Source organism: Symphalangus syndactylus, chromosome 7 (assembly GCF_028878055.3).
Source record: "Symphalangus syndactylus isolate Jambi chromosome 7, NHGRI_mSymSyn1-v2.1_pri, whole genome shotgun sequence".
In the NCBI taxonomy this organism is placed as follows: Eukaryota; Metazoa; Chordata; class Mammalia; order Primates; family Hylobatidae; genus Symphalangus; species Symphalangus syndactylus.
The window spans coordinates 110235917-110260483 of NC_072429.2; positions in this window are offsets into that span (position 1 = coordinate 110235917).

Genomic DNA, 24567 nt, shown 5'->3' on the forward strand with positions numbered 1-24567 from the left:
GGAATTATTTCCTTTGTATTTTATTAGAGTAACATCCAATTCTCTTATATTAGAATACAAAAATATAATATAGATAAAGTCCTTCAGCTGAAACCAAAGGATCTAGCTCACAGCTTCAAACAGGTATATCACAATCATAATATAGCAAAACACCCCGTCCAAAACTTTGAACATCAGCATGGTGTAACTTTTTTATGAGGACAAGATGGGTTACAAGCCCAGGCTTTTTAATTTTAAAGATGTTTGATGCAGGAGAACTGTATTTTCCAATATCTGCTCACCTTCTCTACCCTCAGATATGTCTTGAAGTCTATTTTGAGAAATTTAGTAGCCACAAGCCATCCACTCTTAATCTTTTGAAAATGAAGATCAATTCCAGACTAAAAAACAGGATTACAATGAAACACTTCATATTTCTTTCTTGTAGAATTGGAAAAAAAACTTTATATAAACTGAAACATTAGATTGGTTCTAAATATCTAATTTTCATAAATTTTTGTTACATTATTTTGTGAAAATAAGCATAAATTAAAATATCTATTCATTTATAAGTATTAATTAATTCAATCTTCACTTAGCCTTTTTATGTGCCAAATACTCTTAATTAGACATTCATAAGGCAAAACTCCCTTCAAAAAGGAATTGAAGACTGACGGAAAGCACACACTATAACACAAACACATGTACTTTGTCTGTTTGTATCTATTCACCACGTATTTTGACACTTTGTAAGAAAAGTATGAGCATAGAAAGAGTAGCAGACTATCTTTAAACTAAGAGAGCCTGGCAGTCTTCTCACACTTGGCTGTAAATGTTCAAGATTTTTTTTGACTACCTTATTGGGAGAATCATTGACTACAGAGCAGGAATTTACTGTTTCTATAAATTTATTATAGTCATTTTACCAGTAAACTGAACTTACCAGTCACTCCCATAATTGTCTTCATGGAAGAAAGTTATGATGGTGAGAGGTGACAGCGTCCTAGCAGTCCTCACAGCCTTCGCTCGCTCTCGGGGCCTCCTCTGCCTGAGCTACCACTTTGGCGGCACTTGAGGAGCCCTTCAGCCCGCCGCTGCACTGTGGGAGCGCCTTTCTGGGCTGGCCAAGGCGGGAGCCAGCTCCCTCAGCTTGCAGGGTGTGGAGGGAGAGGCGAGAGCCGGAACTGGGGCTGCGCACGGCGCTGGCGGGCCAGCTGGAGTTCCGGGTGGGCGTGGGCTTGGCGGGCCCGGCGCTAGGAGCAGCCGGCCGGCCCTGCGGGCCCTGGGTAATGAGGGGCTTAGCACCTGGGCCAGCAGCTGTGGAGGGTGTGCTGGGTCCCCCAGCAGTGCCAGCCCACCGCCGCTGCACTCGGTTTCTTGCCGGGCCTTAGTTGCCTTCCCGCGGGGCAGGGTTCAGAACCTGCAGCCCGCCATGCCTTGAGCCTCCCACCCCCTCCATGGGCTCCTGTGCGGCCAGAGCCTCCCTGATGAGCGCCGCCCCCTGCTCCACGACGCTCAGTCCCATCGACCACCCAAGGGCTGAGGAGTGCAGGCGCACTGCTCGGGACTGGCAGGCAGCTCCACCTGCAGCACCGGTGCCGGATCCACTGGGTGAAGCCAGCTGGGCTCCTGAGTCTGGTGGGAAGGTGAGAAACTTTATGTCTAGCTCAGGGATTGTAAATACACCAAGCAGCACTCTGTATCTAGCTCAAGGTTTGTAAACACACCAATCAGCACCCTGTGTCTAGCTCAGGGTTTGTGAATGCACTAATGGACACTCTGTAACTACTCTGGTGGGGCCTTGGAGAACCTTTGTGTGGACACTCTGTATCTAGCTAACCTGGTGGAGAGGTGGAGAAGCTTTGTGTCTAGCTCAGGGATTGTAAACACACCAATCAGCGCCCTGTTAAAACAGACCACTAGGCTCTACCAGTCAGCAGGTTGTGGGTGAGGCCAGATAAGAGAATAAAAGCAGGCTGCCCCAGCGGGTAGTAGAAACCCGCTCCAGTGGACTTGCACAGTGTGGAAGCTTTGTTCTTTTGCTCTTTACGATAAATCTTGCTACTGCTCATTCTTTGGGTCCACACTGCCTTTATGAGCTGTAACACTCACCGCGAAGGTCTGCAGCTTCACTCCTGAGCCAGCGAGACCACGAGCCCACCGGGAGGAACAAAAAACTCCAGAGGCCCTGCCTTAAGAGCTGTAACACTCACCGCGAAGGTCCGTGGCTTCGTTCTTGAAGTCAGTGAGACCAAGAACCCACCAATTCCAGACACAATGGTACTATCTACTAGGACCCCACATAAAATGATTTTCAAATCTTCATTTTTCCAAGTCTTTTGAGAACCAGCATTCATGAACTGTTCAACATGTTACAAATTATCTGGACAAGACCATATTTAAAACTACATTACATTTAAGATAATTTACTCAGTTAGTCTGGTCATTGACATGATTTAACCTTTCAAAAGAAGGTGATTTTTAGCATATTTTAAAATGTCTGGCATCATTTGGAGATTAAAAACCCTTCAAATAGAAATGTTCACATTTCCTCGAATTAGCAATTGTATCTTATTGTATATTTTAATTTTTATGCAAAGCAATAAATAAAATCCTTTATCAACTGAATTCAGAGCCAATTAAAATCAGATTCAGGAGTCATCCTCATGGACATAAAAATGTTAATCTTATTATTGAAATTAAGTAATTTATCAATCAGCTTATGTTAAGTACATTATGCTACAGTAACAAGGGACCTCTAAATTTTAGTAGCTTACAACAAGAAAGGTTTGTTTGTTGATCCTATTACATGTCTTTATTTCTGGATCATGTTATACATCTATTGTGGTTTGGCTGGAGCACTGCTCCACATCTTCTTCATTTTTGGGTCTAGGTTATAGAGGCAGTCATATCTGAGCCCCTACACCCATCTCATGGTAGAGAAAAAAAAATAATGGCAGAATCATACTATGATTCTTAAGATTTCTGCTCAGAAATGGTTCATGTCACATCACACACATTTCATTGTTTACAGCACTTTCAAACACAATATTACTAAATTTGGAGGCCAGATAATTTGTGGTGGGGTTGGAAAAGCTATCTTGTGCATTATTATTTAGCAGCATCTTTTTTTTTTTTTTTTTTTTTTACCCACTAGATGCCAGTAACAGCCCCACAGTTGTAACCAACAAAAATGTCTGCAACATTATCAAATGTTCCCTGGGGGACGAAATGGTTTCAGGTTGAGAAGTATATGTCTAAATCCAATCACTTGGCTTAGTCTGGGGAACAGTGGTATAATCTTACACAACAGAGATGTACCGTAGAGAAGAACCTGCTATGGAGTGTTCCAAAAACTAAAAGCCTGATAAGAGAGCAATGCATGTTTTTACAATAATACAATCTACAAGTACCTAGAGAACACACACACACACACAAACAGAATTAGCAAATATTTGAACTTTCTGTGCACATGATGCCTCAAAAGAAAGATTGAAATTAAGTCATTCTGTTTGTGACGTCATGTGCCCCAATCATTTGCTGATGATCTGAAGATCACTGACGGGAAGGTTATTTTATTTTTCACAGAATGGTATATTTTGAAAATAGTCATAAGGTGGTAAAATTGATTCTAATGCTACTCTGAACCTCAAAAAAAATCCAAATGCTCATGCCATATACTATACAAGGTTTTACAATGAGACTAAATGATAAAATACAGATGCTACAAAAATAAAATCCCAACCGTGAGGAGATGTCCTCAATTTCAATATCTACCATTAGCGCTGGTAAGGAGAAATTAATTATGGATCAAGTATTAAAGTACAAAAGGGACTTTAGATACCTTTATGCCCTTGAGGTAAGTTAAAAATTCTTGATTAAATAAAATCCAAACTTAAATAATATTTTTAACATGAATTAAAAAATAAAACATTCGATTATAAAAGTATTAAAGGACAAAACCATCTCTTTCATTAAAAAAAAAAAAACTGCACTCATTTTAATCCTGAAGCATGCTGAATACCTAGCTCAAGGACTATAACTTACATACTATATCTGGAAAGTATTTAAGTCTCTTCAAGATCTTTGTGTTATCCATAAGTGTTCACTGTGTCTATCAAAAAAACCAAGCAAGCGAATAAGAACAGATAGGCTTATCCTGATCTAGTATTATTAGTTCTTGTGATAAAACTTTCCTGTACAAACTATATTCGAATAACCCAGGACCTAGCATTGGCAACTACCCTGGCAGTCTTTTGGTTGTTGTTGTTTTTTGTTTTTTTGATTGTTTATTTGTTTGTTTTTGAGTCAGAATCTTGCTCTGTAGTCTAGGCTGGAGTGCAGTGGTGTGATCTCAGCTCACTGCAGCCTCCACCTCCTGGGTTCAAGAGATTTTCGTGCCTCAGCTTCCTGCATAGCTGGGACTACAGGCATACGCCACCATGCCCAGCTAATTTTTGTATTTTTAGCAAAGACAGGGTTTCACCATGTTCATGTTGCCCAAGCTGGTCTCAAACTCCTGGACACAAGCTATCCACCTGCCTCAGCCTCCCAAAATGTTGAGAATACAGGCATTAGCCACCATGCCTGGTCTACCCTGGCTATCTTAATGGTAACTTAGAAACAGAGCCATTGGGAAAAGCCTTTTGGCTTCAGTTTTACCAGGATATCTGTCAATCTGTGTCTTGGGCTTGACCACCAGGGAATTGAAATGTAATTTTAAATATGAGAAAATGCCCATAAAGAGTATATTTATGTCATATTGCTTACTAGATACAGATAAAATTTCACCTAGACATACTCTCTGTATCGTATTTTTGGTGGGTGGCATTTATGACCCTTCGAGAAAGTTAGCACTTAGTTCAGATACCTTCTCTTCAAGAATATTCAAAAATTCTTATTTTCCAATTTCCAAGTTTTGGTTACCCCAGTGCTGAGTTGCAAGAGAGGCAGCACTCTAGTTCACCATCAAGTTGCAATACTTCTTACTATAAAAGCCGCCTGCCAAAGACACAGTGTAAAATTCAACCACACAAATTTATAAAAGCGTTCTCATGGTACAACATAAGTCACTACAAATCCTGCATGAATTGAGCCTAACTAAGTCCCACTAAACCTTAAAGTCATGAACTTCCTTAGATTGCCTGTGTGTTTCACTTCCTAATACCATTCTACCATTCTGTGTCTGTGCCTATAAATTCAGAGATAAATGCAACAAAATCTAGGGCTAAAACAGGAAATTTTTTTTTCTCCTAATCTGTGTTGAGCCTTGTCTTAGTTCAGGCTGCTATTACAGAATACCAGACTGGGTGACAGAAACCACAGAAATTTATTTCTCACAGTTTTGGAGGTTGGATCTGAGGTCAGAGTGCCAGCATGGTTGAGTTCTGCTGAGAGCCCACTTACTGGTTCATAAACAGCTGTCTTCTCACTGTATCCTCACAGGCTAGGAAAAAAAAGGCAAAAGAGCTCTGTGGAGTTTGTTTTTTTGTTTTGTTTTGTTTTGTTTTTTTCTTGAGACGGAGTTTCACTCTGTTACCCAGGCTGGAGTCCAGTGGTACGATCTCGGCTCACTGCAACCTCTGCCTCTCAGGTTCAAGTGATTCTCCTGCCTCAGCCTCCCAAGTAGCTGGGGCTACAGGCACGTGCCACCATGCCCGGCTAATTTTTGTATTTTTAGTAGAGATGGTGTTTCACTATGTTAGCCAGGCTGGTCTCGAACTCCTGACCTCATGATCCGCCTGCCTCAGCCTCCCAAAATGCTGGGATTACAGGTGTGAGCCACTGCATCCGGCCTGTGGGGTCTCTTTTATAAGGGTCCTAATCCCATTCTTCCATCCTCATGACCTAATTATCTCCCAAAGACTTAGCCTCCTAATACCATCACACTGAGGGTTAAGATTTCAACATATGAATTTTGGTGGAACTCATTCAGTCCATAAGAAGCCTTTATAGAAGGTCACAGAGTTCAAGCAGGTAGAATAAAAATAATTTTTTAATAATTATACACTGACACCCAGGGACTCCCACTCCTAGGGGAAGGAGGAGCACACCACATCAAGGGAACACCCTATGGGACAAAGTAATTTGGATGGCAGGCCTTGAGCTCCAGATCCTTCTGCTGCTGGAAAGCTTCCTTCAGCAGTGGCACAGTTGAAAGTGCTGGGCTCAGCAGAGGAAGCTTTCTGCTCTATCCCAACACTCAGAAACTCCTGGTATGCATGAAGGGTCTTGGAGAAGAGGAAGTCTTTTCCCCTTGTCCATCATCCTAGGTACAGTTGGGGCTTTTCCCACGGGAGCTCAGCGTGGGTGCAACTATAGAGAGCCTTTCTGGAACGCCTCAGGGAGACTGCATCCCCACAGGAAGGGCACTCCCCAGGTTCAGGCATGCTGGGGAGACAGAGTCACAATTTCTCTCTATTTGGAACATCAACATTCTTACAGATGAAAAAAAGTTATCTGATCTCAATAGCTAAAGTACTGTGACAGGAGAATGCCTGAGAGGTAGATAACTTTTCTCCTGACCTGGCAGAGGAGCTGAGGTGGCTCCACCTTTGCACCTGATAAGACCTCAGTGTGACTCACTGTGAGCTCCTCCAGCCACGTCTGTCAAGGGTGGGACTTTATTTACCCACCTGCTGTAACCACAAATGGTTCCTACCCAGGGACACCACCCCTACTGTGCTGAAGCTTGAACCATCAAACCAGTAAACAAAATGCTGAGGGAAAATAAATAAATGCACACCACAGGGAAATGAGATAAGCTTTAAGAGACCTCTGCTATTCCTACCTCATAGGAGATAGTGAACTTACTCACATTCTGAGCAGACTGCTGCTACAACCAGCATATGAGAAAGCCCTCATACAAAGAATCTCTATAACCAAGGAACTCTTGCAGAATCTTCACCCCTGAAAGCACCAACAAGCAAATTAGGCTATAATTAACTAAAAGCATTAAAGTCTCATTCTTAAGAAGAAAAAAGAAATTTTAAAGAAACAAAAGAAATATGCTCAAATCCCAACATAAATTCAAGAATAACTAGAAGAAATAGTCCACTCAAATGAAAAGGAACCAGAAAAATAACTCTGATAATATGACAAAACAGGGTTCTGTAACACCTCTAAAGGATCACAGTAGTTCTCCAGCAATGGATGCAAAAGCCAAGATAAAACCTTTGAAATACCAGATAAAGAATTCAGAAGGTCGATTATTAAGCTACTCAAGGAGCTATCAGAGAAAGATAAAAACCATTATAAAAAAATTAACAAGCAGTTTAGAATATGGATGAAAAATTTCTAGAGAGATAGATGTTATCACAAAAAACAATCAGAACTTCTGGATATGAAAGACACACTGAGAGAATTACATAATGCATGGGAAGTTCTTGTAACAGACTAGAACAGATAAAAGAAGGAATTTCAAAGTTCAATGACAAGGCATTTGAATTTCCAATCGGACAAAAGTAAAGAAAAGAAAAATCAAAAGAACAAAGTCTCCAAGAAATACAGAATTATATAAAATGGGCAAACCTGAGAATAATTGGTGTTCCTGAGGGAGAAGAGAAAAATAATAACTCTGGAAAACTTATTTGAGAGAATAATTGAGGAAATCTTCCCTGGCCTGGCTAGAAATCTAGATATCCAAATTCAAGAAGCTCAAAGAACTCCTGTGAAATTCATTGCAAAAATATTTCCACCAAGGCATAGAGTCATCAGGCGATATGAAGGAAAAATCCTAAGAGCAGTAAGACAAAAGCATCGGGTAACCTACAAAGGAAAACCTATAAGACTAATAGCAGACTTTTCAGCAGAAACCTTACCAGCCAGAAGGGATTGGGTCCTATCTTCAACCTCCTTAAACAGAGCAACTGTCAACCAAGGATTCTGGCTGACTTCAATACACCACTGACAGCACTAGACAGATCTTTGGGACACAAAGTCAACAGAGAAACAATGGACTTAAATAACATGCTAGAACAAATGGACCTAATAGATATTTACAGAACATTCTACCCAAGATCTGCAGAATATACATTCTTCCCATCAACACACTGAACATTTTCCAAGATAAATGATATGATAGGGCATAAACAATTTCAAAAAATTAAAAAAAATCAAAATTACATCAAGTATCTTCCCAGACTACAGCAGAATAAAACTAGAAATCAAGTCAGAAAGGAACTCACAAAACTATATAAATTTAATTATTTGCTCCTGAATGATATTTGGGTTAACAATGAAATCAAGATGGCAATTAAAAAATTATTCAAATTGAATGATAATGGTCAGACAAGTTGTCAAAACCTCTGGGATACAGAAAAAGCAGTGCTTAGAGGAAAATTTATAGTGCTACAGGCCTACATCAAAAAGTCTGAAAGAGCACACATAGACAAACTAATGTTATCCCTCAAGGAACTGGAGAAACAAGAATAAAGTAAATCTAAAGCTCAAAAAAGAAAACAAATGACTCAGATGAGAACAGAACTAAATAATATTCAAACAAAAAAAAACGGTACAAAGAATCAATGAAACAAAAAGCTGGTTCTTTGAGAAAATAAACAAAATTGATAGACCATTAGCTAGATTAATCAAGAAAAGAAGAGAGAAGATCCAAATAGCCTAAAATTAGAAATGGAACTGGAAACATCATAACCTACACCACAAAAATACAAAAGATCCATTGAGACTACTGTGAACACCTTTATGTGTGCAAACGAGAAAACCTAGAGGAAATGGACAAATTTCTGGATATTTACAGAAACAGAAACCCTGGACAGACCAACAACAAGCAGCACAACTGAATCAGTATTGAAAAACTTGCCAACAACAAAAAAAGCCCAGGACCAGATGAATTTACAGCTGAATTCTACCAGACATTCAAAAAAGAATTGGTATCAATTCTACTGAAACTGTAACAAATGCTTGGGAAAGACAAATCCTACCTAAGTTATTCTATGAAGCTAGTATTACCCTGATAATACTAACAACCAGCAAAGGACACAACAGCAACAAAACAAAAAACTACACACCAATTTTCCTGATGAACATAGATGCAAAAATTCTCAACAAAATATTAGCTAACCAAATCCAACAGCACATCAAAAATATAATTCATCATGATTAAGTAGGATTTATTCCAGAGATACAGGAATAATTTAACATATACAAGTCAATAAATATGATACATCACAAAAACAGAATTATAAACCATATAATCATCTCAATAGATGCAGAAAAAGCATTTGAAAAAATCCAGCACCACTTTATAATAAAACCTCTCAACAAACTAGGCATTAAAGGGACCTTCCTCAAAATAATAAACATCATACATGACAAACCCACAGCCAACATCATACTAATGGGAAAAAGTTGAAAGCATTCCTCCTGAGAACGGAAAAAAGACAAGGATGACCACTTTCACCACTCCTACTCAACTTAGTTCTGGAGGTGCTACCCAGAGAAATTACATAAGAGAAAGAAATAAAGGGCCTCCAAATTGGAAAAGAGGAAGTCAAACTATCACTGTATACAAATGATATGATTGAATACCTAGAAAACCCTAAAGACTCACCCAAAAAGCTCCTAGATCTGATAATGAATTCAGTAAAGTATTGGGCTACAAAATCAATATACATAAATCAGTAGCACTGCTATACAGCATTGATGAACAAGCTGAGAATCAAATCAAGAACTCAATCCCTTTACAACAGCTGTAAAAAAAAAAAACCACACAGACACACACACACACACACACACAGACAACAACAACAACAACAAAAGCACCTAGACATATACTTAACTAAGGAAGTGAAAGATCTCTACAAGGCGAAATACAAAACAGTGCTGAAATAAATCATGATGGACACACATGGAAACACTCGTGGATTGAAAGAATCACTATTGTGAAAATGACCACACTGCCCAAAGAAACATAAAAATTCAATGCAATTTCCATTCAAATACCAACATCATTTGTCATAGAATTAGTAAAAACAATCCTAAAATTAATATTTAACCCAAAAAGAGCCTGAATAGCCAAAGAAAGCCTAAGCAAAAAGAATAAATCTGGGCATCACATTACCAGACTTCAAATTACACTATAAGGTTAAAGTTGCCAAAACAGCATGGTACTGGTATAAAAGTTGGCACATACTTCAATGGAAGATTACAGAGAACCCAGTAATAAAGCCAAATATGTGCAGCCCACTGTTCTTTGAGAAAGCATACAGCAATATAAATTGTGGAATTGTGGAATGGACACCTATTTATTAAATGGTGCTGGGGAAACTGTCAAGCCACATGTAGCAGAATGAAACTGGATCCCTATCTCTCATCACATAAAAAATCAACTCTAGATATATCAAAGATGTAAATCTAAGACCTGAAATCATAAAAATTCTAGAGGGCAACATTGGAAAAACTCTTCTAGACATCAACCTAGGCACAGAATTCATAACTAAGCCCCCCAAAGCAAATGCAACAAAAACAAAAATAAAAAAAGAGACCTAATTAAACTAAAAAGCTTCTGCACAGCAAAAGAAATACAGACACCCCACGGAATGGGAGAAAATATCTGCAAATTATGCGTCTGAAAAAGGACTAGTATCCAGAATCTATAAGGAACTGAAACAAATCACCAATTAAAAAAACAAATAATCTTATTAGAAAGTATGCAAAGGACATTAATAGACATTTCTCAGAAGATATATGGCCAGCAAACATATGAAAAAATGCTCAACATCACCAATCATCAAAGAAATGCAAATTAAACCACAATGAGATACCACCTTACTTTTGCAAGAATAGCAATTATTAAAAAGTCACAAAACAATAGATGGTGGTGTGGATGTGGGGAAAAGGGAACACTTATACACTGCAGATGGCAATGAAAATTAGTACAACCTCTATGGGAAACAGCATGGAGATTCCTTAAAGAACTAAAAGTAGAATTACCATTTGATCCAGCAATCCCACTACTGGGTATCTACCCCCACGAAAAAAGAAGTAATTATATGAAGGGATACTTGCACACATATGTTCATAGCAGCACAATTCATAACTGCAAAGATATGAAACTAACCTAAATGCCTATGAACTAATGAGCAGATAAGGAAAATATGATAAATATACACCCTGGAATACCACTCGGCCATTGAAAGGAACAAAATAATGTCAGCAGCAACATGGATGGAGCTGGAGGCCATTATTCTAATTGAAGTAATACAGGAGTGGAAATGCAAAAACCGTATGTCCTCACTTATAAGTGGAAGCTAAGCTATGACTATGTAAAGGCATATAGAGTGAGTGATATAATAGACTTTAGAGACTCAGAAGGTGGAGGGTGGGAGGAGATGAGGAACGAAGAACTATCTATTGGGTGCAGTATGTCCTACTTGGGTGATGGGTGCACCAAAATCAAAGAATTCACCACTGTATAATTCATCTATGTAACAAAAAAGCACTTATACACAAAAAGCTATTTAAATGTATAAAAATAAATACATAAAATGATTGCATACTGACAAAATCTAGGTTTAAATACATGGCTATAGATTTAATAAGATAATTGATTATTTATATTATACTCCTGAATAATTAGATCCACCTAGACACAGAAATTACTAGAATGCAAAGGCTCTGTGATGGAAATCCATCCTACTAAATCTAATAAACGACCAAGAAAGAATGAGAATAGATCCTTTGTGCAAGTTGGCAGAAATAAAGGGAATGAAGGAAGGTGGGGCTGAGCTAAGTGTAATCAGCTTCTCCTTATAACCACACTCTCAGTTAAGCCAATCCTTCCTTAATAGTGAGAAATAACTGTGGAATGCTGAAAGAGACCAACAGTACCACTCAGAACATCTCCCCCACATAGAAAAATAGAGCCAGAAAATAAAAGCTCCCCTCACCAATAAGACAAATATTTTATTGAATGTTCTACTGAAATGTTTCAATGATGAGTATTACTATAATAAAAACATATGGCATAGAATAAAATTCAATCTTTAGAGAAGAAGAAAAAAGCTTCTTTTAAAATACACAAGATTCTATATTATATATGGAATAAGATTAAATTGTAATGCTTTCTGAGTTAGTTGTCCTTAGCATAAAAAATGATCAAGGTTGGCAAAAGTAATTGTGTGATATTTTTTAATTATATATTGCTCCTTAGATACAAATATATTAGTAATTTATATTTAGAAAATAAAGCACACATAAATTTACAATATATCTTAATAACTTCATGTCTTAGTCCCAGCTGCTATAACAAAGTACCTTAGACTAGGTGGCTTGAACAACAAACATTTATTTATTACAGTTCTAGAGTCTGGACATCTGAGATCAGGGTGCCAGCACTGTCGAGGTCACAGACTGCAGACCTCCTTGTATCTTCAAATGGAGGAAAGAGGACAAGAGAGCTCCTGTGGTCCCTTTTATCAAGGTAATAATCCTGTTCATGAGGGCCCTGCTCTCATGACCTAATTATCACCTAAATTCCCCACGTGTTACCATCTTGTTAAGGGGTAGGATTTCAACCTGTGAATTTTGGGAGGACACAAACATTCAGTTCATAACACATTACAGCTTTTAAATTTTCACATTAGTTTATGCTAACATACATTATTCATATCTCAAGTAGATAATGCATTTCTTTCTTCTTTCTTATAATATTTAGGAATAAAGTTTCCTTAGAAAATACTGCCCTTCACTTTTTTTCAATAGGCAGTGATTTTTATGGGCTACTTACAAAGTGAACAATAATTTTATCTCTTTGAAGTTACAATGTAGTACCGTGTACATTCAAAGACGTCACACTTTCTTATAATGATGATATTAGAATGTAAGTTATTTTAAATGACCACCAATACATTCGTTCAACTAGTATTTATTTGACACAACATATATTTGACATCTTTCTAGGTATGGTAGGTTGTTAGGTTTACTGAAATATATGGCTTATGAAGGGCGAAGATAAAGATGATTCAAGAAATGCAACAGAGATTTTACTTGTAGTCACTAAAAATAATAATTTTGGTAATAAAAAGAAGTATATTTTATGAGATAGAGAGTAAGTTTAATTTCAACATTGAGATACTGTATTTTTCATTGTTTGCCTAGATATGTAGGTCAAAATCAGAAATCCATTGTTTAAAAAATGCATTTTTTTCTTAAAAATGCATCTTAAGTTGCTACTCTTATTTCCAAATTATATTTAGGAAGGCTGTGGTTTTACTTACTATATTTTAATATATTTTATTTTATCCTTAAAATCTCACATTCTAAAAATCATAAACATTCTGTTCTATATTGTGGGATTTTAAATGCCAAAATGGTATTGAAAATACTTCAGCGTTTTCAACTAAATTAAAATTATTAGTTAACTTTAAAAAATTACCTTGAGGTTCTTACTGTCCTGGAATATATTATACAAAAAAATCAATTAGAAAGAATGCTACCCAAAATACATTACATAATTTTTAGTGACTTATGTATGCCTTTTTTGTTGGGTATATTTATGAAATAGAAATTGTTGGGTTAATGGGTATGCATATGTTGCAGATATGCCAAGAAGTTTTCCAAGCTTTGTTGAATAAATGTAGTCCATTGGCAGTGAATGAATGGTCCACATGTTCCAGAAAACATTATATCATGTCAGTTTATTTAATTTAGTCTAAAGGTTATCTTTTCTGGGTTTATTTTATTTTAATATATAGTAAAATTGACTATGATTTTGGATGTGAATTTCTATAAATTTTAGCACAAACGTAGCCACATATAACCAACCACACTACATCAACTCTATACCCTTACAATTACTGATCTGTTCTCCATCACTGTAATTTTGTCTTTTCAAGAATATCTTGTAAATGGAATTCTTATAAAGTAAATGTTTATTTTCTGGCTATACAACTAGAATAGAATACATAAAGACAAATATGTTTTATTCCTTACTGGCGTAGTACGTGGTAGCTTGCCATGGACATTTGTCATACAACTGAATAAATAAATGATGTTTGTTAGTTTATTTCAATTAAGTTTTCAATTGTTTCTGTCAGTTTTAATAAAAATGAGCATTTTCACTGCTTTCATTTAGTTTTTCTTTCCTCCATTATTCACTCCCTTATTCAGAAACCATTCATTATGTATCTTACTTTCTCAAAATATTAACCTTATTTTCACTTTAAATAGTGTACATGGAAACTAATATTTTTTGTGTTAAGTATATTTATTTACTTGAAAAATAAAATCAATGAAAGCACCTAATATATTCTCAATATACCTATGATGCCATAAAATGTACAAATATCTTGAACTACATGTGTCTATTGAACAGAGTAATCAATTATAGCAACAAAAAAATACAAAATCCAAATAATTTAGATCCAGAGAAGTAAATTATTAGTTATACATAGGTGAAAGTAAACATTTAATTTAAAGAATTAAAGTTTAAAAACAAACCTTGGCCTGTTGTCAAGTTGTTAGTTGGAAGTATTGTAGTGTTAGGGAATTTGAAAATCTGCTCAGATGTGTAGAAGAGTGCTTCACTTCACTTACTGCAGTCCACAGAAGTTTAAATGAGGTTAAGATACTTAGTTCAAATCAATATTTTGCTGATCCATATGTGAAAAGGTATATTCAACTGACTCTTCTAGTAATACCAAGTAACTATTAGAATAATTCCATGGGTATGTGTGTTTCTATTTTTATTTTGTTTCTCTGAAAGCCTAGGGCATTGAATCTCTTCATTGCCTTTGTTAAACTTCATATGTAATTGAGCCTTTGTTGGAAACTCAGCCAAGTTTTAAAGATATTTCAAGCTAGAACATATATTGTTACATAACTAGAAAATGCAATAATCTCTCAGGAAACTACAGGAATTTGCATACAGCATGGACCATGACTTAATTTTATGTTTGCTAAATTCCTTATCAAATTATTTTGAGATTTTTCTTTCCAACATAAGAAAAACAATTGAAAAATGGGAAATTAGTGAAACAAGACCTAATGTTGCATTTCAGCAGGGGCCTTTGGGTAGAAAGCATGAGACTGTTTTTCTGCTTCCTCTGCAGTCAGTGCATGAGGGGATGTTATGCCACAGTGTTTCACAAGTCTGCTGATTCTAAGAAAAAGCAAACAAACAAAAAGAATAACAGCAACAAAAATGAGTTGCTTTCCAGTCTTATACTAAAACAACATGACTTCAGCTATTACAAATACTTGAGTTTGAATTCCAGTGAGTTCACCTAGATCTATGAAGATTTTAATTATGAAAGACTAAGGATTGTATTTCCCTCCCTTTTTCCTTTATCATCTAATTGCAGCATTTATTTTTCTCTACTCGTCATCTACAGCTTTGTATAACATATCATTTTCTTTGTAAAACATAGTTCTCAATAGGATGCTGGATGATATAGTTTGGGATTAGGGTGGAAGAGAAAAAGGCAGAAAGAGAAAGAAAAAGGAAATGAGAGACAAGAGAAAATAGAGAAGTAAGAAGAGAACAAGAGAAAGAAAAAGGAAATGAGAGACAAGAGAAAATAAGTGAGAAGAGAACAGGAGGAGGAAATGGCTGAAGCAAAAAGCGGATGCAGCAAGAAAGGGAAAGAGAGAGGCATTAAACTTTTAGCTCATCAAACCAGAAGCTACAATAACTCAATTAGTCATGTGCAATTTTATTGAAGGGGATAAGATAACCTAGGATAAAGAACAAAGATAGATAGCAACCAATAAGAAATGTAATGTTTAAGAGAAACAGAACTTAAAACAGGACAGGCAGGCGGTATACACAGGCAAGAAAATAAAAAGGTCAAGGAGTATGTTGTAATCAATTGTTAAACACAGGGTAGGAAGAAAATACTCTGTAATACTGGTTCTACCAACAGGGGAATAAAGTCACTTTGTAGCAAATTGTACAAGATCAATTTTAATATAACATTATATTATCTACATCATGTATTATGAGATAGTGCTTGATGCAAAATGAACTTACGGTCAGTACAGAAACTAAAGTTTCCATAGAAAATATACTTTATTTTTACATTAAATATATGTATTGGTAATAGGTTCCAGTGACTTATGCATATAGAAATAATATGTATTTATTGAACATGCAAAATATGTTTTATTATTTAGATATTGTATTAAAGTTCTTACAATACAGTCTAGATTAATGATATTTTCCTTAGCAGTTATTATAAAAATAAACAGTAATTGTTATATAAAATTATTTTTCTTCATATCTCAATTTGCAATATTCATCTATGTGAGTTTGTTAGTAAACTCTCACAGCCTCATTTTTTAAAAAGTGATAATAAAAAGATACTGCATAGAGTTATTATGAGTATTAAAGAATTTTAAAGCACTTAGGAAAATATCTGGCACGTAAGGAATACACAAATATTAGATATAATTGAATATCTGTCTAAGGAGAGATAAAGAAGGGATTCCTGTTACGAGATTCTTGATATGAATTCGTGTCTTTTTTTTTTTTTTTGCAAGTAAGCACTGTCTGTATGTTACTGTGTCTGTAATTATGTTTTTCCATGTGACTGAATGCATTCTTCAAAAGGCATTTGCAATGGATACATTCTAGTGATGGCAGCAGCCGCCCATCTGGAGCCGCAGTTGGGAAGACATCGTCTGCAGCAAGGGAGGCGTGGCGGGGCTGTGCCTCTGAGGAGCTAGTGGGGCCGGGAACAGGCAGGCCCCTGCCCCCATCAAGTCGAGGGGCAAGAGCCCCTCACTCCAGATGCAACTGCAAGGGTGACTCCAGACCTATACGCCCTATGGCACTGTAGGCTCGGAAGTGCCTGCTCCCACTCCCTGGCCTGTTCCGGCTGGGGCACCCACACCACTCTAACACAAAGTTGTAGCTGAGCCTGGGTGTTGTGGCAACCCAGCCTAATGTGTGTGCTGGAGTAGACACTGACATGCCAGCCCCCACTCCCACACCTCAGTCCCCATGGGACTTTGGGCACAGACGATCAAGGGACAGAGGATGAGAGGGGCTGAAGGTGGTGCAGTGTAGGCTTGCAGGCGACCATTGGCATGAATAGCCTTCATACCATTGATGACATGTTGATGGAGGCAGGAGGCGGACACGTTCCTGGGCAGAAAGGGGTGGGTCCTCGGTGAAGCCCCACCTTCAAACCAGGGACAGGGAAGACTGGAGGCCAGGCTGTAGGCCGCCTGGAGTGAGAACTTATAGTGCTTTTTCCAGGCCCACCCATGGCCACCCATGAACCAATCAGCATGCACTTCCTTCCTTCTGAAGCCATAAAAGTCCTGGACTCGGCCAGACTCACACAGATTACCTGCCTGCAGACAGGAGCTACCACTGTGGTGCTTCTCTCCGCTGAAGGCTACAGATGTCAGGAAGACCTGCCTGCCTAAAGGACCTACCTACTCTGGGTCTCCAGGATGACCTGCCAGCTTATAGGAGCTACCCACTCCAGATCTCCTCTCTGCTGAGGGCTGCAGACTTGACAGGACGACTGCCTGTGGATAGGAGCTACCCACTTCAGGTAGCCTAAAGTTGTACGGTTGCTCAATAAAGCACTTCTTCACCTTGCTAACCCTTCAATTGTCTGCATACCTCATTCTTCCTGGACGTGGGACAAGAATTTTGGACCTGTTGGATGCTGGGACTTAAAGAGCTATAACACAAAAGGGGCTGAAACACACCCCCTTGCTCACCATGTTGCAGGCAACAAGAAGGAGGGAAGAGCTGAGGCCCTAGGCCTCAGACCTAGGAGCTCCCTGAGCCAGGGCTGTAACACTCTCTTTAGGGCTCTGCAATTTCTGGTGTCTCTGAGCTTTTGGGTGCTACCACGTTCCTTCTGTCCAGACACTGGTGCTCTCAGGAAAAGCCATGTGCAGCACATCTGGTCCAGCTGCAGCCTTGCACGGAGCTGGTACCTCCACCAGCGCCTGGAGCTTCCCGTCCTGCTACAGCAGCTGGGGTGCTTGACTGTGGCCCGGACCCTGTGCTCACTTGCTCACACACCCCTCACTGCTCTGTACCTGGCTCACCCTTTGCAGGCATGGGATCCGAGCTGGTAGTGCAGGCTGAGCACAGACTGCTGGGCCAAGTGGGCAGAAAAAGCCCAGTGGGACTGAGCAAAAGTCAGGCAAAGGCACCACTGGCCACAGAGGTTTCCAGTTGGTGAAATGACACCCAAAAGATCCTGTGACTCTAGGATGATTAAATTTGAGTCACAGTCTTGTGTAAATCCTTTTTGAGATGAGTGCCGCCAGGACTTTTGACTGTTCTAAGCCAAGAGAATATGAGAAGTGTGACAGAATGTCACTCTTGTGACTAGATTATGTTACATGGCAAGGGTAAAAGAGGTGTCACAGTCTTGGTTACATTGCATTGTACAACAATCCTCCTTAATAGGTTAGAGTGAGAGGGATAGATCCACTTGTTGGCTTTGAAGAGAGAGAGAGAAATTGACGTGTTGTGAGATGGCCATGAGGCAAGGAACAACCAGAGGGTTCCAAGAGGTATGGTGCTGGTCAACAGCCAGCAAGAAAATGGGCCGTAGTCCTACAACCATAAGGTGATAAATTCTGTCATTAGCCTGAGGGAACTGAGAAGCAGATTGCTCCCCAATTGAGACTCTAATGAAAGTGTAGCCCTCACAGACACCTGGATTGTAGTCTGATGAGACTCTGAACAGAGGAGTCAGTTAAGTAAGGCCATGTGTACACACACACATGCACACACACGCAAACATTTCATTTCTGACACACATATACATAGTCTACCTCATAGATAAGCCTCAGCAAGAGAATCAATTTCAGATTTTACCATAAATGTTATTTCAATACAAAGCTCTGTGAAAGTCAATGCTTCCAGTAAAGCTCAGCTGTATGGGAAGTATTTCTTGTGTCTATGAGTCTGCCCTGACTGGTTAACCGTCCTTATGTGCTCCCATAGCACATAAGGTGCTCTAAGGTGAACAACAAAAAAAAACCTCTTCAAATATTAGCTGGATAATTAATTATATTTGCGAATAATTGAATATATATTATCTACTCAAGAGATAGATTTCCTAGATTGTAATACAGGCAAAAATTAAGATAATTATGTACATAGGTAAAAAATGCACTCATTTTCAAATAACCATTTTCTGTTAGAAGTGGGATAAGAGGGTAGTTATTGTGGTGTTTTGGGATTGGTTTTTTGCTTTTAAAAAAAAAAAAAAATCCAGGATATAATTTCAGGCTTCTACTTCATATAACATGCGTGTCATACAAGTTGAAATCCTGGTGTCCTCCAACTTTCATATTCAACATATGTCTTTTTTCGAGTGGTATTAGAGTTACTATTGCTGCATAATGATCACGCCAAAATTTAGTGATATAAAATTATAAAAAGCTTATAGTACTGCAGATCCTTTTGGAAAAAAAAATTCACAAAAGTCTCAGTGGTGCTGGCTTTTCTCTGCTCCACAACATTCATGATTTGCCTTTGAAGACCTGAATGATTGCAAGTTGAACAATTAGATCTGAAAGATTTACTTCCCAGATTTCTTCTTCAGTGACATACTGACCTCTGGTTGGGTCGGCTGAAGTTTTGGATTAGTTGGGATTGTCCACAGAGCATCTAGAGGTGACCTCTTCATGTGACTAGAGCTTATCACAATATGACATCAGTATCTGAGTGGAAATACTATGAGAGGTATTATCCTTAGAGCCAGGTGAAAGCTGGATGCCTTATTCTCACCGAACTTCCAAAATAATGCATTATCATTTGATCATATTCTATTGATTACAAGAAGTTATAAGCCTTGCTCAGATTCAACAAGAAAGAATTCAGCTCTGAATTTTGATGAAGGGAACAGAGTGGAAGAGTGTATTAGTTGGGAGATACCATGATGGTGGCTAAATTTTGAAAATATAATCTGTCACACACATGGTTTATGCAGAGGAATATAAATCATTCTACCATAAAGATACATGCATGTGAATGTCCACTGCAGCACTATATGACAGTATGAATAAGTAAAATGTGGTACATATACACAGTGGAACACTATGTCCACCAATGACAGTTTGAATAAGTAAAATGTGGTACATATACACAATGGAATACTATGCAGCCATAAAAAATTAGGTCATGTCTTGTGTGGGAACATGGCTGGAACTAGAGACTATTATCCTTATCAAATGAATGCAGGAACAGAAAACCAAATACTGCATGTTCTCACTTTTAAGTGGAAGCTGAATGATGAGAACTCATGAGCACAAAGAAGGGAGCAACAGACACTGGGGTCTCCTTGAGGGTGGAGGTGAGAGGAGGGAGAGGAGCAGAAAAAAAATTACTGTTGGGTTCTAGGCTTAGTACCTGGGTGATGAAGGAATCTGTACAACAAATCCGCACAATACGAGTTTAACTATGTAACAAACCATCCTATGTACCCCCGAACCTAAAATAAAAGTTAAATAAAAACCCAGAAGATTTGTGCTATAATATGTTTTCTAATACAAACACAGAAAAGTCATTAGCCACTGCAATATTTTGTTTGTTCATATAATGTTTGGAGTGTTTGAATTGCATAATCTATATAGTTGTTTAGGGCTCAAAGAATATATGATCCAGAATGTCGCCTTCAAGTGATCTCTTCATTTGTGGTTCCCTTATGTACTGTCAGACTGCTGGTATAGTTATTAAACCGGTGTGTAAGCACCAGTTTAATTTGATTTCTACTAGAAAACAGTAAAGCCAGATAAAAAGTAAATGATATTGAATAATATGGCTACTAATAGAATTTTATATCATGTAGGTAAAATGTTAGTTTGAGGTATAACATAAAGAAGGTCTTTTTTATTTTGTTCATTCAACAATTGTCAGTTAAGTTTCTTTACTGTCATTACAAGAATATATCAAAATATTAATAGATTTTTATTACAAGAATATATAATCTAATTTGCAACCTGCTACTTCAATAAGACATCAGAGTAAAGAGGCTTAATTTTTATTAGTATGTTATGTAACTTTACAGCTTGAAAAATAAAATGAACTTGCAATTACTTAGGAGTTTTACTGAGATCCATATACTAGTACCCATAAATATTTCTAGTCGTAGAGTAATTATTTGAGCAAGAAGAATTCAGTGAAGAAGCACGGGTTGAGTGGAAGGCAGATGATTCCGGCTTCTTAAATATTAGATGCAACATGATGTACCTTTTAGAAGTAAGCTAATTATATTTATGATATATTTATTGCATAATAGCAAACACAATACTCAGGATTATAGGAAATTTTAAAACTCTAAAAATTTTAGTGTTTATTTTCATACTTAATAGCTACATATATTTTGATATTATTCAGACATCAGGTGATTCTGATGCAAAATAAGAGCTAGATTTGCAGACTTTCAAGGCTCCTTACATATTAAGTTTCCTTGAAAAATAACATATAGAGGGTAATGAAAATCTCAGTCAATATAGTAAAATAATTGACATTTTCATAGCATAGATTGAACACCTTTAATTGACATTTTAATGACAGATATTGAGCAGTAAACAGTTGCATCTCGACACCTTTCCTCATATTTATTTATATATCTTTTTATGCATCACAGAATCACAAGTAAAATAGCAGATTTAGCATTAGCCAAACCTTACTCTACGAAATAAATAATACATTGTCACTCAATATATATACATATATTATCTGTTGTCACCAAATATATGAATGTATATATACATATACACAATAGGCAGGATAGGCAGTCAAGAAAGTGACCATGTTCTCAGGATGCAGCAACTGTGTTGACCATCAACACAATAAGCCTCAGCATTAGCATTGTAATTGAGCTCATTCAAGCAAAGCTATCTTCAGTAGAGACTTTCCCTGCTAGACAGCATAAGCACTTTGATTTTACCTGTACTCGAACTGACCCTTTGCTCAATATCATAGTAAAAAACCCACTCCTGGGTGGAGATTTAATATGCTAACTAGACATGCCATGTGTGAACAAGCATGTACAGCTACTGTGCATGTGCACCCATAGGACCACCTAGAACATGTTTATGACCAATGCCACTTTCCACCTCCTTATGAATAATCATATTTTCCTTTTGTAAAATATATGCATTTGTTCAGTCTTGGAAGAAGACTGAAAGGAAAAAAAAATGCTGTACCACTTGAATTCTCCCATATTTATCTATTTTTGGCCTCTGTCTCAAGAATAAAGCTTAGTACATTTTAGAGAAACTGGTAAGACAGGTGTCTGCGAAATTTTTATTGACTTACTTGGCTTCAATATATAACCTCCTAACATGTACATTTATTCACAGATATGTATGACTATTAATATATTATTTATCTAACTAATTGAGGAAAATATGAATTATAAAGAAGGAAATAAAATCAATATAAGCAAGTGTTCCAATACACTTTTTACATGCCAATAGATTACTATACACTCTCTAAGGTAGATATCTCCCTTTGGAGACTCTGCACAAGAATATGCTCAGTGAACAAAGTGAATCAAATTGTCTTGTTCACTATTATATACTTAAATATTTATATTCATATAGAGCGCATTTTATGTGATAGGTAGTGCATAGAATAAATGTATTTGAATTTAATTCAATTGGTTAGTTACTACTAAGGAGCAGAACTTTTAAACCTATTGGTAATTTTTTGCAGGATTTATCCGAGGATTCAATCTCAAATTTCCTCTATCGTTGCTCCCATGTATCTGAGCAATAAACAATGTCTTAATTCTGTAAGTTTCCTTAAACACATACACACACAGGCAGTCATGGCTTCAGACATTATATATATCCTCTTATACTTTTCTCTTGTCAGCGGACTCTGCCTTTACTAAGATTTTTGCAGGGATAGTATCTACAAAATTACCACTCACTATTTAATACGAAATACCTAATGTCCAAAGCTTTAGATTAACATTTATTATTATCCATTTCTGACCTCCCACATTTCTTCTTGAGTTCAGTTCACATCCATGTATAGATTTAATGCTCTAGCCACAGTGACAATTTTATTGTTGTTCAACTTAATAAATCTGCACTTTTGCTCAGCTGTTTTCTTTCCTTTCATTATTCTTTTTTCCATTCATCTCTTCTTCAGTGCTAGCTCAAATCCCACACTATCAGAAATCAGATATCCTGCATCGATCCTTATTTTCTTTTTGTAAAACTATTTTCATTGTGTTTAAATATACATAACATGGAATTTGCCATTTTAACCTTTTTTTTTTTCTTTTTGAGACAGTGTCTTGCTCTGTTGCCCAGGCTGGAGTGCAGTGGCGCGATCTCTGCCCACTGCAAGCTCCACCTCCTGGGTTCAATCAATTCTCCTGCCTCAGCCTCCCGAGTAGCTGGGATTATAAGCACACACCACTACTCCCAGATAATTTTTGTATTTTTAGTAGAGACGGGGTTTCACCATGTTGGTTAGGCTGATCTCGATCTCCTGACCTCGTGATCCGCCTGCCTCAGCCTCCCAAACTGCTGGGATTACAGGCATGAGCCACTGCACCCAGCCCATTTTGACCATTTTTAAGTGTACAATTCAGTAGCATTGTGTACTGACGTTCTTGTGCAATCACCATCACCACTATCTTTTTTTATCATCCACAACTGAAACTCTGTACCCATTAGACAATAACTCTGTTATCTCTTCTACCATCCCCATGTAGCCACTATTATACTTTCTGTCTCTATGAATGAAATTGTTCTGGGTACCTCATATAATTGAAATCACATATTATTTATCCTTTTTGTATCTAGCATATCACTTAACATATGTTTTCAAGGTTCATATCTGCTGTAGCATGTATCAGAATCTGATTCCTTTTTAAGGCTGAGTAATATTCTATTGTGCATATACACCAAATTTTGTTTATCCATTCATCTGTTGATTAACAATTGAGTTATTTCTGCATTGCAGCTATTGTGAGTAATGCTGCCATGAAATATTGATGTACAAATCACTGTTCAAGTTTCTGTTTTCAATTTTAAGTATTTACCTAAAAGTGGATATTTTAGATCATAGGATAACTCTATAATTTTTTGAGAAACCATCACACTGTTTTTCACAGCAGCTGCACATTTTACATCTGTCCCCACCAGCAATACACGAAGATTCCAATTTCTCCACATCCCCATCAGCACTTGCTATTTCTTCTTCTTTTAAAAAATAGACTAGCTGTCTTAATGGGTGTAAGTGAGAAACAATGGATACTTCCTTAGAGAAACAACTTAAAATAACACCTCTATCCTCTTGTTTCACAATTATCTGTTTATGTTTTTAATCATATATTGTAGTTGGTCTGGAGATAACTTAGCACTTTTCTGCCTGTCTGAATCTATTAAAATATTTGAGTTAGGATTATGCTTAGACTTACTCTCTCCCTCTGCACATCACAATTTTTATAATAAGCACTTGATTTATGTTCATAGGATATTCACTATATTTCTACATTATCCATTTTAAATTGGACTTATTTGATACTTGAAAATGTTAGGTAATATATTGTGATACAGTTGACAGAATTTCTTTAAAATCACATTATTTCTGCTCATTATTCTGACTCATAGAAGCAC